Source organism: Equus asinus, chromosome 12, assembly GCF_041296235.1.
Source record: "Equus asinus isolate D_3611 breed Donkey chromosome 12, EquAss-T2T_v2, whole genome shotgun sequence".
Classification (NCBI taxonomy): domain Eukaryota; kingdom Metazoa; phylum Chordata; class Mammalia; order Perissodactyla; family Equidae; genus Equus; species Equus asinus.
Window position 1 is genome coordinate 43,492,421 of NC_091801.1, and position 17,196 is coordinate 43,509,616.

The window sequence follows — 17,196 nt, forward strand, 5'->3', positions numbered from 1 at the left end:
AAGAAGAATGAAAGGAGAGGCATCAAACAATAGCCATAGAAGCAAATAGAGAAAGAGGCAGAACAGGAAGAAAGACGGGAAAATTAGAAGATGGGAATAACTGGTAGAGGAAACATTAAATAGTGTAAGTTCCCTGCATTCACATCAACTGGCAACATGAGAAGTGACTAAAGAGTCAGCGGGTCAAGAAAAACTCAACCAGGCATTTTTTAAAAGTTACATTGATTATCATTGGGAGGAGGTGCATAATTGGCAGGTGGGAATTCTCAATATTGTTTTTGCAACTTCTTGTGAGTCAAATTATTTCAAAATAAGAAGTATATATATATATGTAAAAATATTATATTGTAGCTTAGAATAAAAGCTACTTTGAATAACACTACAAAGCAGATAATGTAATATACTACCCAATAAGAGTAGTTTATATGTATTAATTGATCTGAATAAGTATTCTTTTATGTAGGTTTTGAGCCAACGAGTGTGCTAAGTGCTATTATAGAGGTGAAAAGATGAGGTCACTATCCTCAAGGAATTGATGGTTTAGTGGAGAAATAGACAAGCAAAAATATATAATATGACTATTATTTCAAAGGAGATAATGGACAAATTCGTTAGTGGAAATTTGCTCATTTCAGTTGTCCAACTTCTAAATACCCTTCCTTTTTGAAGCAATCTCAAAATCAACAAGAGGCAGGGCATCACTGCCCAATATGGAAACCTAAAGGGGGCCCTGCCATTGTCTCCTGGCAACAGCAGCATGGGCATGTGATTAAGTGCCTGCTTCTGACGCTTGGGGGAATGACCCAAAGCTTCAGGGTCAGGTAGAGATACTTTAGGTATCTACAGTGGAGTCAAGAGTCCAGTGGCTCAGGGAGGAGTGTCCAAGGGTGGTGAACTCCACCAGCCTAATGGCAAGAGGCCTGCAGCTATATATCAGCAGTAGTATCCTAAAAAATTCATTCCTAAGGTAGGAATTTAGCTACGCTTCACTTGCTTGGTTTTAGCCCAGGCCTGGCTCTCCAGCATTCCTGTATATTCCGTGAGCCACCTCAATAGAATAACTACTTAACAGTAAAAAGGTATGAACTACTCTTACATACAACCACATAGATGAATTCGAAAATATATGCTGAGTATGAAAAGCCAGAACAAAAGAGTACATACTGTATTGTTCCACTTATACAAAGTACTGAAGTAGGGAGAACTAATCTATAGTGACAGAAATCACATCAGTGGTTATCTGGGACAGAAGATGGGGATCGGGGGAGATTGTCTAGAAGGAAACAGGAGAAAACTTTTCAAGGTGATGAAAATGTTCTATATCTTTACTGGGGTGGTGCTTACATGAGTGTATACATTTGTCAAAACTCACTAAACCAAAGACTTAAAATGGATTCATCGTATTGTATGCAAATTATACCTCAACAAAGCTGATTTTTCAAAAGGTTGGAAGTAAGAATATATAGAAGTCTTTACATGAGACATATGGAAGGATATCCAATAAATTGAAAACATTGGCATCCTCTGAGGAGGGAAACTAGGTGACTAGGGAAGACGTAGGATAGAATGTTCACTGTAATCTCTTTTGCACCTTTTAAATTTTTAAATTTATGTCAGTGTGTTATCTATTAAAAAATAAGTTTACAAATTAAACAAAAAAATAAAACACATCCCCTGGAGAATTCCTGAGATTAACGACATTGTCAATGACTTGAAAGAGGTGGTGATACCTAGCACATCCCATTTAAATCTCCACTATGGCAGGTGCAGAAGAGGAACTGATTTTGAATGACGCCAGTGAATAAGGTCAGAAAGGTTTTGAGATGTGGTATACCTGCTGAAGCAAATCAATACAGATCCCAGCACATGGTATACATTTGCTGATCCAGGAAATGCTATTTTTCTCCATCCCCATATTCAAAAAATACTGGAAACAATTTCTTTCATCTTTTGGGAATAACAATATAACTTTACGCCTTCGACTTGGGACTAAATTAACTCTCCATTTCCGGCAATAATTTAACCTTTAGGAACCTTGATCATCTCATCACTCTAAAAAACATCACACTTGTTCAAGACATTGCTAATTTTATGTTAACAGATCTTGGAGGTCAGGAAATAATAAATATCCTACTGCTAAGACACCTGCATGCCAGTGGGTAGGAAATAAATGCCAGAAAACAGGACACTCCCTCCTCAGTTAAGTTACTGGCCATTCTTATTCTTGTTGAAATGGTATGTTGGAGTCACCTTGTACCAGCTCACAAAAGCTTATTATTAATTATTCAGGAATATTGTGAGAATATCGTATCAGTGCTGAGTGTATTAATTTCCTATGTCTGCTGTAACAAACTGCCACGAACTCAGTGCTTTAAAACATCACAAATTTATTATCTTATAGCTCTATAGGTAACAAGCCTAAAATTGGGCATCAGGGCTATAGTCCTTCAGGAGACTTTAAGGGAAATCTGTTTTATTGCCTTTTCTATTCCTTAGCTATAGGAATTACCTTCAACCATCTTCAAAGCCAGCAGCATAGCATCTTCTGCTCTCTCAATTTCTGACCTCTGCTTCTATCATTATATCCTCTCTTCTTATAAGGACCCTGTGATTACATTGGGCCCACCTAGATAATCGAGGATAATCTTTCCTCTCTCAATCCATAACTTAATCCCATCTGCAAAGTCCATTTTGCCATTTGAGGGAACATATTCACAGGTTCCAGGGATTAGGTTGAGGATGTTATTCAGCCTACCATAATGATCAATCTTTCAACTCTTACTGAGTACAGACTTCATCTCAGAATCCTTCCCAACATAAGTGCTCCACAGCAATAGGCCAGCATGAGAGAGAAAAGTTATACTGTATTCCTATTTTTAGCCAATGCTAAATTTACCCAATCATTCAACATATATGTATAAAGTTTTCACTATAAGCCATGAACTACGCTAGACAAACGTTGATGGAAATGGACACAGATTCTGCCCTAATGGAGTTTAGAGTCTATGGAGGAAAAGAGACACACCAGGTAAATGAACCAATAAACACCATTAAAAATTAAGAGGAGTGCTAGGAAGGAACAGGGTCCTGATGGAGAAGAACAGACACAGTGGTCAGCAAAGCCCTGTGTAAGAAGGTAATGTTTAAGCTGAGACTCGAAGGATAGGGAACAAGTGCTGTGAAGAGTGGGGAAAGAGGGAACCACGTGTGGGAAAGCTCTAAGTTTGGACAAAATGCATATGTGGTATCAACACTGACAGTGTTGGGTCAGAGGTAGAATGCTATGGCAGCCACAGATTGCTTCCTCAAGGTACAGATTCTCTGAAGAAGCCAACTCATTCCCACACAGAGGACTTGCCACAATGAGACTGTATTCACCTATGGCCAGCTCCTCTCCCAACTTGGCCACAGCCCAAGCCACACCCTTTGACTAGATCCATCTAGCAAGGAAAGCTGTTATGAAAATAACCTTTGCTCTGATTTTTCACCTGCCCAGGCTGCTATGTTCCAGCACTTGAGCCTGGTCAGGATCTTCCAACAATCTGTTTTTCCATGTAGGAAGGAAAAATTCGATTTGTGTATTAGTTCAGAGGGATGTAACATTCTAGACAATTAAATATTTCTTTTACTTTAAAAGAGCAGCTGGTATGTAGTCTGCCCAAGAATCTATTACACATATTGACATGTTCTTGGATTCATGGAGGTTACTACTTATAAGCACAAAATTAAACAGATGCACTTTAGCTGGATATAGTTTTACCTGCCTGTTGAGTATTTGAAAACATCGTAGTGGGGGGTTAGAATGGCTGTTTATGTTTTGGTTAATATTTCATATTTGATTAATGTTGGAACTATTCCTAAATGCCCCAATTGTTAACTATGTTTTATTCAATGGAACCTATAATTTGTCTTTTATTATTGTCCTTACTGCTTTCAAATTAAGGTGTTGACATATTCTCACTTTTAGGACAGAATTCTGGAACTCAAAAACAAAAGCCTTAAAGAAGCTCTCTTCTCTCTTGGTATGAAGAGCTCCTCAATAGGGCTGTCATTTTTAAGGAACATTAATAAATGTTGGAGAGGGAGGCAGAGTTGTAATGCTGCAAATTACTAGACCGACTCCATGTGGCCACCAGGGGGAGTCTGAACTGTAGAGGCTCCACCCATTTTGTCAACAGAGCCCCCTCAGTTTTTTTTCTAGGTGTAATCTTTACCTTTGACTTGCTCCAATCCAACATGTATCTAAACTAGAGGACCAAATTGCATAAGGCAGCCCAGTCCTGGTTTCCTCATATTATATAATGCCTGGGAGCCTTTTCTGTTTATTTGCTGCACCACCAAAGTGGTTAAGGGGCCATTGTGACAAAGAGAGTGTTCTAAGCAAAAGCGAGGTTCTGAGGATCCAAAGTCTAATCACTGTGTGTGTGCAGACATGCTCCAGTAGATCATGTAGCAAAGAATCAGAGCAAACTCAGCTTTTCATACACATCTGTGCTTCTTTTATACCCCAAATAGATCACTTTCAAAAGTGGCTGAAAAAAGAATTTAGGGGCCCTGGATACTGAAAGATAAGTGTCTCAGCCATGCTAAAAGCAACATTAAACCATAAAATGACAAGTCCAACATATTCCGAGTGCTACCCACCACTTCACAGATGAGGAATCGCAAGGATAACCTCATGTACAGAAGTTCCCGCCAATATTGCAGTCAGTTGACCACTGATAGGCAGCTGGAATTATTCCAGCATGTATAAGTAAAGATGTATGGGTGACTGGTCAATTTATAATGAGCATCTAATCAATTTCACGGGAAAACGTCTCTATTTCACATCTCTATTAATGAATCTACTAAAAGGAATGTGCTCAAATTTATCAAAAAACTAATAGAGGGGCTGGCCTCATAGTCAACTGGTTAAGTTCGCCCTCCACTTTGGCCCAGCTTCCCAGGTTCAGATCCTAGGTGTGGACTACACACTGCTCATCAAGCCGTGCTGTGGTGGCATCGCACACAGAAGAACTAGAATGACTTACAACTAAGATATACAACAATGTACAGGGGCTTTGGGGAGAAAAAAAAAAAAAGAGGAAGATTGGCAACAGATGATAGCTCAGGGCCAAACTTCCTCACCACCAAAAAAGCATACCTTTAAAAAAAAACACAAAACTAATAGAGTCAATTCAATTTAGTGATTCTCTGCTTTTATTTTAACCTTGTCTACTGGATTCTCTCCTAATGCTCCCATCACCCATGGCGTCTTAAACAAAAAGGCTGTTCGGCCATTCTTTCTTAAATTCAGATTCAATGGATAGGGGAGTTGGACTTAGACATCTGAATTTTTAAAAAGCCATAGAGATGAGTTTGATTCATAGTCAGACCTGAGAAAGGGTCACCAGGCCTGTGCAATTGACACACTTAACTGCTATTTACAATCTCCGAAAAACTTCAACCTTCCCATGTCCATGACTTGTCCAAGACTAGCCCACTTCTTTCACTAAACATTTCTGACCTCCCAAATGGACTCACTACATCCCTTTGTTCTTTTCTTACATGGTTATTGTAATTTGCCCTGAACTATTGGGGTTTATATACTTGTATTACCTCCTTAGTAGACTGAGAATTCTTTGGGGACAAGCCTGCAACTTACTTATTTTTGCATCCTCTAGAATATCTTGGCCAAAAAAATACTTGTTTTACATGCAATGTGATATTCCAGATTGGATCCTGGAACAGAAAAAGGAGATTAATCAAAAAATTAGTGAAATTCAAATAAATAAATTCTGCAGTTTAGTAATGTACCAAGATGAATTTATTATTTTTGACAAATGTGTCAAGGTCATGTAAGATGTTAGCATTAGGGGAAGCTGGGTGAAGGATATACAGGAACTCTCTATACCACCTTTGCAACTTTTCTGTAAATCTAAAATTATTCCAGAATAAAAGTTTATTTAAAGCCAAAAAAAAACTTGATAGAACAAATTTAATTAAATAACCATCTAATAGTTTATCTAAATGTTTCCCCTCAAAAGATATTTATAATAAATTGTTAAATTCAAAAAGGAGGGGCCTGCCCGGTGGCGCAGTGGTTAAGTGCACCTGTTCCACTTCGGCAGCCCGGAGTTTGCCAGTTTGGATCTCGGGTGCGGACATGGCACCACTTGGCAAGCCATGCTGTGGCAGGTGTCCCACATATAAAGTAGAGGAAGATGGGTACGGATGTTAGCTCAGGGCCAGTCTTCCTCAGCAACAAGAGGAGGATTGGCAGCAGATGTTAGCTCAGGGCTAATCTTCCCCCCCCAAAAAAAATTCAAAAAGGAGCTTATAAAACAGTTATATATATTTTTATAGATAGAGATATTAGATATAGATATAGAATTATTTCAAATAATTGAAAGGATATCCAACAAAATGTTATAGTTACCTGTCTTTGGACAATGCGATTATAAGTGATTTTTATTTCCTGGTTACTTTTATTTTCTAAATTTTCTATAATAAAACAGGTGTTATTGGGGCTGGCCCCGTGGCCGAGTGGTTAAGTTCACGCGCTCCGCTGCAGGCAGCCCAGTGTTTCATTGGTTCGAATCCTGGGCGCGGACATGGCACTACTCATCAGACCACGCTGAGGCGGCATCCCACATGCCACAACTAGAAGGACCCACAACGAAGAATATACAACTATGTACCAGGGGGCTTTGGGGAGAAAAAAAGGAAAAAAATAAAATCTTAAAAAAAAAACAACAAAAAAAACAGGTGTTATTTTGGTAATAAAAGTAAGAGTTTTTTTTATAATTTAATATTCTTCAATATATTAACTCTAGAAAAGTCACATATTACAAACAGTTATAATGCACGGCTCTGAGCTTTTCCCAAAGCTCTGATTCTTATTTAATAGCTCTTTCTTGAAACTGCTCCACTTAATGACAGTATTTCCCACTCTAGAGAGGTTAGGGAAGACACATTCGATCTTCTCTAGGTCCTTAGAGTCAAAGCAGATACAGAGCTGGCTCAGAAAGCCCAAAGATGGCCCTCATGAGGAAAAAGTACTTTAGCAGAACCCAGTCTGGGATGGCCACAAACACCTACATTTTTTTGTGCGTAGTAAGATATACATAACATGAAATTTACCACTGTAATCACTTTTGAGTAAACAATTCAGCGGCATTAAGTAAGTATATTAACGATGTGATGTAACCATCACCACTATCCATTTCCAGAACTTTTTCATCATCCCAAACAGAAACTTTATACTCATTAAGCACTACTTCTTCATATGTCCTTACCCCCAGGCCTTGGCAACCACCTTTCTTCTTTCTGTCTCCATGAACTGAACTACTCCAGGTACCTCATATAAGTGGAATCATACAATATTTGTCCCTTTGTGTCTGGTTTACTTCACTTAGCATAATGTTTTCAAGGTTTATCCATGTTGTAGCATGTGTCAGAATTTCATAACTTTTTATGGCTGAATAATATTCCATTGTGTATATACATACATACCCATATATGTATCACATTTTGTTTACCTATTCATCAGTTGATGGACACTTGGGTTGTTTCCACCTTTTGGCCATTGTGAATAATGCTACTATAACCACTGGTGTGCAAGTACCTCTTCAAGTCCCTGCATTTAATTCTTCTGGGTATATACCTAGAAGTGGAGTTGCTGGGTCATAGGGTAATTCTATGTTAACTTTTTGAGGAACTGCCAAACTGTTGTCTACAGTAGCTACACCATTTTACATTCCCACCAGCAATGCACACCCTTGCCAACACTTGTTATTTTCCTTTTTTTAAAATAATGTCACTCTACTGGGTGTGAGAGCCACCCACATATTGTATATCTTGTGTACCCTTAGCAAGCACACTACCAACAAACAATTATACTTGTTTATTAAGATTTGTCACACTAATTAACATTTGACCCAGGACAGTGGAAAACAAAGTATGCTATTTACTTTTCCACCCCCGGACACCTCCTAAACACTTTGTGTAGGAAAACAGGCATGGAACTAGATGGCTGTGGGAAAGCATGGCAAGTGAGGGAAGGAGGTGTTCTGAGGGAAATGCTAGAGAGGGCAAGCACAGAACCCAGAGGAAACCAAGCAAAGCCAAAGGACATGACAAAGAGATAAAAGTAGAAAAAAGAGAAAAATTAAAGAGTTAAGATTAAAAGTTAAGAGTTAATGGGAGCAAGAGACCAAAAATTCAAATGAGATTTTACCCAAACAGAAATATCACCGTCACTCATCCAGACCAAACCTGCCTCCAGAAAAGCCAGTTTGGCAGCTTGGAAAGAGGATAGGGTAAAAGTCAAATCTCCTGCTTTGAGAATTACAAAACATATATGGACATGACCCTTTTATATTTTGGTCTTTTTTGGTTACCTTGCTAATCCCCACCCTGCTTTAAGCGATTTCTGAAATTAACCTGGGCATAGCATAATCAAAATTATGCAGGTCTTTGCAGTGAAACTCCTTTCACTAGTTTTGAAAATAGATGTCTGGGTGTGTGCAATCAGGTGATTACCAAACTTGCATGTCTCAATCACCATTCTATCCCTCAAAATTATTTTGTGGATCAACAACATACTTTACATTTTAAAAGATTATAAAAAGATTTTCACTTTCTATTTTTTGCTAGAATTCTTAGGTTTTAATAGAAGCCTATAATTTTTTTCTCTCTTTTTTTTTTTTTTTTTGCTTTTTCTCCCCAAATCCCCCCAGTACATAGCTGTGTATTTCAGTTGTGGGTCCTTCTAGTTGTGGCATGTGGGATGCCACCTCAACATGGCCTGATGAGTGGTGCCATGTCTGCGCCCAGGATCTGAACCGGCGAAAACCTGGGCCACCGAAGCAGAGCACACAAACTTAACCACTTGGCCATGGAGCTGGCCCCATAGAAGCATTTATTTTAACTGTAAAGAATTAACCTTTAAGCTTCAAATAAAAAATTTTACAGTACATATAATATTTTTTGTTGTAAAAATTAACTCCTATTCCTAATGACTCATTTTCTCCATTTCACACCTGAACTTGGTGGTCTGAAAAGAGATTTTTATTTTTTAACCTTAAAATTAAAAATAACACTTGTGAAAAATATTCTTCCAGAAAAATGTTCTATAGTCTCTTGAAATGTTTGTCATTGAAAAACAACTTAATGAAAAATAGAAAAATTCTAAATGGAATCCTGATCTATTATACTATTCTCCCCAATTAATTCATTCTAAATGGATGCCTTTAGAAACCTTCAGGGAAAACCTAGTGTGCTCAGGGACATAATATAGGGGGTTTAGTAAGAGAAAATTTCCTTCTAAGTCAGCACTGGGACAATATTGTTTATACTTAAAATGACACATTAGGCATAAGCAGGAATCTCAGGCTGAAATTTTAAGGTGCCCAGTAAGCATTATCTCATCCATTACTATGTGACATTTCAAGAACATATTTATTTACAACTCCTCCCTTTCTTAATCTCTGCTGAGGCACCTTTTATACCATCAACCAATTTCTCAATACCCGAGAATTAATCAAACACTGTTCATTGAGCCTCTTTTGTGAACATCACACTGGCAGGCATCCTGAAGGACGGAAATGAGGTAAAGCACAATTCTTGGTCCTTAGAGAACTGACTTTTTAAAAAAAGTATTTCACAAGAGCCATGTGGCCTGTGTTTGTGTACGTCTGTTTTGCCTTCAGTTATAATTAGGTATTTAAAAGCCTGTCTTTCCCAATAGAATCTACATGTAAATTCCTGAGCTCAGAAACAAAAATTGTCCAGGAAGTAGGTTTTATTCTTCCATAGATCCCTCACAGTGCAATAAATATTTGTTGAAATATATAAGTAGATGGGACACAACTTACAATATCATATGTTTCTATAGTTTATTAGTTAGTTTTAGGTACTCAGCACAAGATTTCCAATAGAAAGTTTTTAAATTGGTGATTTGATGACCAAACTGATAAAAATGGGAATTTAGTGACCAAACCCACAACACTGGAAGCCGAATTTTGCTACCAGATAGGTCTCTTTCTAGAAGGTAAGGTGTAGAACAGGAGATGTGCCTGTCTTGGTGTATCAGTAAGGACGTTTTTGCTATGAGCACCAGTAATTAACTCTGAGGAAGCCTGTTGTGTAAAGGAAAGTTATCAAGGAAGCAGTGTGACAGAGGAACACAGAGTCTACTATAAGAGCACGAGATGGAGAAAGGACATGAAAAGTCTCCAAGAGGTTGTTTCATTTAAGGTGAATCATAGAGAACACATTCCCAGGCAGACAAGAGGAGAGCAAACCATCCCAATGGAGGTGGCATGCAAAAGTGGGAAAGCAAGAGGTTATCTGAGACATCCAGTGAATGGCTGCAGTTTAGTACAGCAGGAAATAAAAATTTCAAGTATTCATTCATTGATTCACATTAAAATATTTATTGAGCACTTACTATGCACTAGTATAATGAATGCTGTCTTTTTAGCTACTAGGTATCCATTTTCTCTTCCCAGTATCATGTTATTTCCTTTCAAGAAATTACCTCATCCCCATTGGCCAGTTACATAGGACTTCATCAGGGGCCTTGTTCTCATGGCTAGAGAAGGACATAGCTATTACAATTGGACATTCCTTTCTTGAACTTTGCCCATCCAGAGACAGAAAATTGTTGAAGTTCATCCAGTTTGCTCACCTTACTGTTCTTATTGATGCAGTACTGTTCTCTCCACTTCTGTCTCCTATCTCTCAAGAACAGCCCTGGATCCTTCCTACTTCCAAATCTGGCCCTCTATCCTTCCCATTGGTTCTATAAGCTGATATCCCTCTTATAAATTCACTTTGGGTTAGCTTAATCAGAATCAGGCTTCCATTGTTAATAACAGAAGACTCTAACTGATGTAGCCCATCTCCATGTTAGAAAATAGAATATAGTACTAAAAAAGATGTAGTTCTTATTCTGAAGAAGCACAATTTCCAGAATGAGGTGAGGGGAGTAGTGAGGATTATATAAACAAACATAATTGAGTTATGTAAAGGATATAAGGAGAGCAATCCTAAGTCTCTCTGGGAAAATCAAGGCAGGCTTCACAGAAGAGGAAGCTCCTGCTCAGTCTCCTGAAGGAGAGGTAGGATATTTATGGATATTTATGGATAAAGAAATGTGGAAGGGCATACCAAGAAAAGAGAACCATAAGCTGGAAGGAAAAATCATGGCTTATTTGGGGGAAATGCAAGTATATTTTAGAAAGTGAAAATGTCACTGTATAGGATTCAAATATGTTTGGATTTTATCCTATAAACAGAGGCAAGTCATTCAAGAATTTTAGGTGCAGAATTGTATGATCTGATTTCTATTTTGAAGTATAATTCTGCAGACTCTTGAGGATAGAAAGACAGTAAGAGATGGGAAGGAGGAAGAAGTGTGAGAAGGAGGGGAGGGATGGAGAGGTGGGAAGAATTAGACTGGAAGGAGAAACTACAGAAACAAAAAGGTCTTTAGATGAGAGATGAAAAGAGCACAAACTCAAAAAATTGTAGTGGGAAGGACTAAGTCCAGAGATATTTCAAAAGAGAATTGACAGATTTGAAATCTGTTGGCTGTAGGAATTGAAGTAGAAGTGAGGGAGAGGTAGTATGGTGTAAGATGAAAGATAAATCACTGGGTAATTGGTAATAACTAAGATAAGGCAGGAGAGGAGCAGATTTGGGAAAAGATAATGTGTCACCTTCAGGAGGCCATGTCTGCAGGTCAGGTCTAGAGCTCAGGAAACATGGATTTGGAAGTTGTCATGAGCCAGTAATTAAAGGAATGGAAATAGATTAAATTGCCTGGGAGAGTATGTGAACGAGAAGGAAAGAAGAGGGCCCCAAATGGAAGCTTGACATGTAGCAAGTCTCCAAAGATGGCTCCAATGAACCATGCCTCCCACTATTCATGCCCTTGTGTAGTCCCCTCTCACATTGAGTCTGAGCTGGCAATGTCCTATATCTTGTATTGTGATGATGGCTACACAACTATACATATTTGTCAAAACTCATCAAATTGTATACCTAAAATAAGTGAATTTAATGTAAGTCAATTATACTTCAATAAACCTGAATTTTAAAAAAAAATAAAGAAGAGGAATAAAACAAATGAGAAATTACATGGTATTCTATTTCCATTATCTCCAGTGTCCTTGAGAATCAGGAGTTTTAGTGATGAGAAAATAAGGCACAGATGTAATATATAAGGTTATGTAAAACTCCTATACTCCTGAATGTGAATTGAAAGTATCAGTATGACTCATGAAGTATTTTACCAAAAAAAGAAAGGAAGGAAGGGAGAAAGGAAAGGAGGGAGGAAGAAGAAAGAAAGAAAGAAAGAATGATAAACCCAATAGCAATTAATAACTCTAACAGCCAAATGTTGTCTTGAAATACCATTTCCCACTAAAAAGCAAAGCTTCCTAGGAAAAAAAAAGCTGATCCCAGGACTAAGGCAGGAAATGTGGAGATGAGCCTGGGAAATCATGTCATACCAGAGAGAAAAAAAAAATCTGTCAAATATTGATAGAGTCATGTTAAAAGATTTGGGAGGTAATTCGAAGAGGTTGCCACTGGCCGAAGATAGGACAGTTTGAGTATCAATAAAGATACAAATATGTTCAAATTCATGTTTCACAATAATATTAAAGAAAAATTTGGTCATCTTGGGACTCTGCTTGGGAACTAACTCTTTACAGTATTTTGAAAACTGGTGAATAAAGAGAAAGACTCAAGAAATTTATCTTGCCTTCCCTTGAATGTATCACTGTAGCCAGGGAAGATGGGGGAAGTTTCTCTGTATAGAAGCATTTCAACAATAAATGAAGAAGGGATGATAGAATTGGAATATCATCATTTTGCAACCCTTGATGAATTAAACCTCAGTGGCTGCTAGCAACACAAAAAGAGAGCCACTTGGACACTATGTTCTTCTTGATGAAGAAGACGACACCACCTACAAAAGAGTCTTCCTCCCAAAATGTCAAACTTGAGTCTGATGAAGCCTCTAGGTTCAACTATCAATTTGCAGGACGTGCAGAGGGTAGGGGATAATGATAAATAACTACATAAAAATCCTGACTCTGGGAAATTCTATAGAACAAATGATCCAGTTTCTTCAACAAATAAATTGTGAAGGGGAAAAAACAGATAAAGGGGAATCTATAGATTTAGAGATGTAAAAGACATATTTTACAGAAAAAAAATCACCTTCATGGAGGGTGATTACAAGAGTATTTGCCTTATAATAATTCACTAAGCTGTATACTTGTTTTATGCTTTTAAAAAATATTTCTGTTATAACTTAAAAAGATTTTGGGTTTTAGATGGTACAGTAGAGGTATTTCCATCCCCATCTCCTAAAACAAAAGAACAATAAGAGAAACACACACATATGCCCTGAATTTTCCAAGCAGTGACCTTTATGGGACACTAAAAACATCACTAGAATAAATCTGAAATATTATACCTGTTAATTTGGGCTTCCACCTGACTCCTTACAGAACTGAACAGAAGAACACAGTATTTTTTGGAGAAATAAAAAGCCACGCCTTGCTAGAACTGGCCAATCTTGAGTGACTCATTTTGCAACCTGAATGTACAGTTTGTGCAATACAACTAAAAGATGAGCCTCCAGCCCCAACACCTCCCAGCTGACAGTTTCCTGCAGTCTGGTGGTCACAACTGATGACATTCTCATACTGAATAAAGCATAGTATAGGGCTAGTCACTGAGGGTGTTATTTTATTATCCAAATTTTAAATAGTTTTGTATGTCTCCCAGAATGCAAAATGACACAATCACTTAGGAAAACTGGCAGTTTCTAACAAACTTAAATATATGCCCTACGACCCAGCAATTCTACTTCTAAATAACTTCCCAAGAGAAATTAAAACATATGTCCATGAAAAGTGCTGTACACAAATGTTCATAGTAGCTTTATTCATAATGGCCTGAAAATATCTAGAAACAGTCTAAATGTCCATGAGTGGATAAACAATGGATATTTAGGGGAATAAATAAACAAATTATGGTATATCTATATGATGGAATACTATTCAGCATTAAAAGGGACTATTACATGCAACAACATGGATAAATCCCAAAAACATGCTGAGTGAAAGAAGTCAGACAAAAAAAATTACATATCATATAATTCCATTTATATGAAGTTCAACAATAGGAAAATCTAGTCTATTGTAATAGAAGTCAAATTGTGGTTATCTCTATTCTTCCCAGGAAGTTTTCTGGTTTAGAAAATTACACGCTATAAATCCTTTAGTTTGAGGAATTTATATTAACAGAAAACTAGTTTGTCTCTACCCTCATTAAATAAATGTTGAACATTTAGAATATCTGCTAATTTGATGGGGTACCAGATTCTCAGTCCAGCCCTGGGGGTAACTGCCATCCCTGTCATGAACAAGGGACAGGAAGAAATAAAAGGGAATATACCATTGATGGGGTGAGGTGGAGAGAGTGACTTGTAGACAGAAACACCTTGGGCTTCAGCTTGCTGTGGAGAAAGCCAGTTCTCCTGAACCCTCTTGAGTTGAGAGATTCTCCAGCAATTGGGTCCTTCTGGAAATGAAAGCTGATGATGGAGAGAACTGCTCTAGAAAGAGCGAATGCTGTGATTCCCATCAGAGGTGTGTGTTTCTAGTTTCAGCTACTAGGGGGCAGAATTGCAACAGTAATGATGAAATGTTTCCAGAAATGCAGAAGTTGGAAGCAGAATTTAGGCATCTAGCTGGTAAAAAAGCAAGAAAAGGTACAGGCCAGAAAAGGCACAGGAAACATGGGCTCAGCAGAGCTGGTAGGTGGGAATGAGGTGTGGACACACCAAAAGCACAACGCTGAGGTGGCAGTAGGCTACTGCAAACTGCTGACATGCAAGGGCTCAACTGACCCCATAACCTGGCGTTGCCTCTGCCAAAGGACCAAGGTATCACTACCGCACACAAGAATCTATAAGCCTGGATGCTTAAACATCTACTAAAAAAGGAAGGGGGTCAACTAGAGAAGGACAGTTTTCTGAGGGAACCTCCCAGGAAAGTTGGAGGGGATCCAGAAGCAAGTACAGACAGAAAATGGGGGCGGCCCATAAAATAGAGACGATTTTTCAGGGGAGTGGTGAAGAAATTCTCCTCAGTCAGTAAATTGATTGAAATCTTACTAGCTTGCTTTCTCCCGATCTTAAAGATTTGAACCCAGTTCAAAGCAATGCCTAAGAAAAATGGAATACTTAGAGTACCTGTCAGTCATTTATACCATGGTGAATGAGCGATTTATTATTAAATGCTAATTGAACATCTGCTTTGTGGAGCTAGAGCTTGCATTCTAGTGAGGCTGTACCAGCCATAAACAAGTAAACAAATACATACATAAAAAATTGGGTTGGTTAAAAGGCAATGGAGAAAACAGAGAAAGAGAAAGAGAAAGAGAAAGACTGGGCAGGTTAAGTCTTCAGATAAGATGCTCAGGAGAAGTCTCTCTAAGGGTGATGCCCTCCAAGACCTAAATGATGAGGAGCCAGTAATGCAAAGATCTGTGGGAAGAACCTTCCAGGCAGACAGGACAGCAACATGAGTGTTCAGGGCTGTGTTGTTTAGACTTTGTAAGCTCTAAAATAAGGGGTTAGATTTTATTCTGTTTGCAATGAAAATTCATTAGAGAGTTTTAGGTAAGAGAGTGGTCTACCTCATTTACATAGTTAAGTTTTCTTTTTTTTTTTAGGTTTTATTCTTTCCTTTTTCTCCCCAAAGCCCAGCCACCCCCCCTTACATAGTTGTATATTTTTAGTTGTGGGTCCTCCTAGTTGTGACATGTGGGACACCGCCTCAGCATAGCTTGATGAACAGTGCCATGTCCGCGCCCAGGATCCGAACTGGCGAAACCCTGCTCCGCTTAAGCGGAATGCATGCAGAAACGTAACCACTCCGCCACGCCAGGGGCTGGGCCGTCATTTACATTTTTGATAGTGCTTGACGGAGCATCAACACAAAGGAGGCAAAAATGGAAACAGAGAGACCAAATAGGGAGAAATTGCAATAGTTTCCCATGAGAGAGGATGTTGGCATGGACTAGAGAAATAGAGTTGAGAATTGGAAGGATTTTGACTATGTTTGGTAGGTGAATGAGGGAGGTAAGCGGAAGCACAGATGACAGCTAAATGTTTAGCTTGAACAACTCCATGGATGGTGGTGCTGTTAAATGAAATGAGGACTGCAGAACCAGCTGGTAGTGTGGGTGTGCGGGTGGGGCATCAAAAGGTTCTATTTTGGACGTGCTAAGTTTGAGATGCCTATTAGATATCCAATGGAGATATCAAACTACGCAGCTCTGGAAGAAGGGCAGGGGTGGAACTATAAACACCATTAACATATGGATAGTATTTAAAGCCATCCGCCTAAATGAGATCATCTAGGGACTGAGAGCAGAGGGGCAGAAAAGGGAGGGCAGCCAGAGCTCTAGGCATAGACCTTGAGGAGTGAGGCAGGGGAGGTGCAGCTAGCAAAGGAGCTGAGAAAGAAGAATCTGAGAGGTAGGACAGCCTAACATCGCAGAAATCGAGTTGAAAGTATTTTAAGCTGAGAGGGTGTGCCACCATGACAAATGCTGCTGAGTTATTGAGTAAACTGAGAAAGAGAAGTGATGATGACCTGGACAAAGATAGTTACAGAGAGTGAGGAGGCTGAAACCCCACTGGAAACCAGGTTTTGGTAAAAAAGAAAACTTGTGAAGACAGACCTTACAGGAGGAATATACAGAGATGTCAGCAAAAGTCCATCAGGGGGCACTGAAGACAAATCCTAAATAGAAGAGGTTCCCAACCTGGCTGAATGTTAGAATCACCCGGGGAAATTAAAAACAAAACAAGCTTCCTGGTCAGATCTACTGAATTAGTAGGAGTGGGAATTGGAATATATATATTTGTAAATTATTATTTTTATTATCATTAGTTTTGAATTTAGTTTTTACTAATGGAATCTATATTTTTTTAAAAGCTCCTCATGTAATCCTGATTTAGCTGATTAGAGTAGACAGTGAGCTGGGCAGAAATATTCCCACCAAAACAGAGTAAATACTTTCTCCTGGTTTGAAAAAAAAAAACATTAATTCGTAGAACTTTCAAATTTTAAGTTTATCTCCCCTGAATTTTCTTTCAACCTTTAGAGCTTGCTATCACTT